We start from the raw sequence: 3,347 nt of genomic DNA, 5'->3' as shown, positions 1-3,347 counted from the left end.
CCCTGTGCAGGCTCACTAAGAGTTGGAACCCACTCCACGGCACACCACCACCACCAGGCTCAGAGAGTTTTATAGTTGAATTTTACAAAGAAAAAGACATCCTATATCTGATACAAATGACTCCAGAGAATAGAAAGAGAGAAATGCTCCCAAATGATTTTATGAAGCTAGAATAACTTTGAAATCGATTCCTGGCAAGAGAGAACAAAATTTTAAGTGTGACAATCGATCTCGTTTATGAACATTAGTGCAAAACTCTCAAATAAAATATTACCTAATAGAGGATACTTTAGGATTATAGGATTGTTTAACACTGGAAAATCAATCAATAGAATTCATATCATTAATAAAGAATAAAAATCTGATGATCTCAATATATGCTATAAACTACTATGCAGGAGATAGAGAGGAACAGAACCTCAGGCATGTGAGTGAAGCCATACTGGGCAACTAGTCTGGTCAAGTCCTAGGTGAGAAAACAGCCAACTAATCTTAGTCAACCAAGAGAAACATGAGAGATGATATACTAAATCGTTATGTTTTGGGATAATTTACTACATAGTAGCAGATAAGAAGAATACAGGAATAGAAGATGACTTCCTTAATAAATCTTTAAGATCATACCATGAAAGTCAGGCAGGAGACAGATGAAGCTGTTTGTTCCTATAAAAATTTAGTCTCAGAAATCCTAAGAAGCAGTTCTATTCTGTCCTATAGAGTCACTATGAGTCAGAAGTGGCCAGTGACAGTGGGTTATGAAAGTCAGAAGTAAATATCATTATTGTTTCTAATTAACACTGTCTTGGAGGACTTGAATGTAAGACCTGTGGTAACAGAACAATGACCCATGAAAGATGTCCACTTCCTAATTCCCAGAACCTGAGAATACATTAGGTTATTTGGCCAAGGGGAATTAAGGCAGCAGATAGCATTAAGGTTACTAATCAGCTGACCTCAAATCTTGGGTTATATGGGTAGACCCAAGACCCAATTTACTCTCATAGTTGTTAAGTGCCTTTGGGTCAATTACAACTCATAGAGACCCTGTATAGTTCCTGAGGTTTGAACTACCAACCTTGACAAATGCTTATCCTACAGCACCATGCCAGGACTCCAATATATTCTCAGGGATCCTAAAAGTAGCAACAGGAGGCAGCAGAGTCAGAAAAGGAAATTGTGAAAGCAGGGTCTAGGAGTTGTACTGTGAAAAGAACTTAGCCTGTTACTGTTGACTTTGAAGATGGAAAAAGGAACCACCAAACAAAGAATGTAGGTGGCCACTAGAGCTAGGAAAGGCAAGAATGTAGATTGTCTCCAAGAGCCTCCAAAAGGAATGCAGCCCTGTAGATATCTTCATTTTAGTTTGATCTGACCCATTTGCATTTCTGATCGCCAGAATCCTAAGAGAATAAATGTATACATTTATGTTGTTTAAAGCCACTAAGCATGTGGTAATATGTTACAAAGAACGTTAAGTGCCATTGAGTTAAGTGCCATTGAGTCAATTTTGACTCATGTCAAACCTATGTAGAGTGTTTCCAAAGAGCAACTTGTGAGCTTGAACCATCGACCTTGCAGTCCAATGCATTAACCCGCAGCACCACACCAAGACTGAATTAGGAGATTAATACACACAAAAAATATATATTTTACTTATAAGTGTCAGTTAAAAAGTATGGCTACTAGAGTTCAAGTTCATACATGTAGGGGGTTATTCCCAATAAAACTTATTTAAATATGTCTCTGAAGCTCTGGTAGCGTAGTGGTTATGAATCGGGCTGCTAATCTCACAGTCAGCAGTTTGAAACTACCAGTTGTTCCATGGGAGAAAGATGAGGATTTCTGCTCTTGTAAACCTTTATAGTCTTGGAAACCCTGTACAAGGTTGCTGTAAGTCAGAAGGGACTCCACAGCACATAACAACAACAAGGGTCACCCACGATGGAAAGCTTTCAGTTGAGCTTCCAGCCTACGACAGACAGGAAGGAGAGGCAAACTATTTCTGAATGATTAGCCACTATAAACCTTATGAATAGCAGTGGAACATTGTCCGATGTAGTGCTGGAAGATGAGCCATTCAGGTTGGAAGACACTCAAAATATGACTTAGGAAGAACTGTCTCCTCAAATTAGAGTTGACCTTAATGACATGGGTGGAGTTAAACTTTCAGGACCTTCATTTGCTGATGTGACACGCCTCAAAATGAAAAAAAAAAAAAGTCTAGGTATTAGTGAGCTGAAGTGGACTGGTACTGGTCATTCTGAATCAGACAATCATAAGGTTTACTATGCTGGGAAATACAAAGTGACAAGAATCGGCCTTGCATTCACTCTCAAAAAGAGAACACTTCAAGATCTATCTTGAAGTACAATGTTGTCTGTGATAGGGTAATATCCATACACTGACAAGGAAGATCAGTTAATAACATTATCATTCAATTTTACACACAAACTACTAAAGCCAGTGATGATGAAACTGAAGATTTCTACCAACTTCTTCCGTCTAAAATTGATCAACCATCCAATCAAGATGCATTGATAATCACTGGTAATTAGAATGCTAACATTAGAAACAAAGAGGAAGGATCAGTCATTAGGAAATGTGGCCTTGGTGATAGAAATGATGTTGGAGATTCCATGATAGAATTTTCAAGACCTTTTACATTGCAAATATCTTTTTTCAACAACATAAAATGTGACAAGACAACTGGACCTCATCAGATGGAATACACAGGAATCACAATAACTGCATTTGTGGGAATAGACAATGCAGAAGCTCCACATCATCCACCAAAACAAGATCAGGGACAGACTGTGGCAGACCATCAGTTGCTCATATGCAAGTTCAGGCTGAAGCTGAAGAAAAGTAAAACAAGCCCATGAGAGCCAAATAAAACTTAAAGTAAAACCCACCTGTATTTTTTTGAGACCAAATCAAGAACAGATTTGATGCATTAAATACTAATCATCAAAAACCAGAAGAGTTGTGTGGTGACATCAAGAGCATCGTACAAGAAGAAAGCAAATGGTCGTTAAAAAGACAAGGAAAAAAAGAAAAGAACAAATCTGTCTTGGGAGAAGTACAGACAGAATGCTTATTAGAAGTCAAGATTGCTACACTTTGTCTCTCATACTTCAGACATGTCATCAGCAGGGACCAGTCAGAAGTGACTCTGAAACTTGCTCTTGAGCATAGAGAAGCTAAAATGGATGGGAGGAATGAGGAAGTAAAGGAGCTGAACAAATTGCAAAGAGTAGCTCTAGAAGATGAAGTCAAGTATTATAATGAAATGTGCAGAGGCCTGAAGTTAGAAAACCAAAAAGGAAGGACATGCTCAGTATTTCTTA

The sequence above is a fragment of the Chrysochloris asiatica genome, unplaced genomic scaffold (genome assembly GCF_000296735.1).
Source record: "Chrysochloris asiatica unplaced genomic scaffold, ChrAsi1.0 scaffold00313, whole genome shotgun sequence".
Taxonomy (NCBI): Eukaryota; Metazoa; Chordata; class Mammalia; order Afrosoricida; family Chrysochloridae; genus Chrysochloris; species Chrysochloris asiatica.
The sequence above is the reverse complement of the archived record's forward strand: the minus strand, read 5'-3'. Positions refer to the sequence as shown.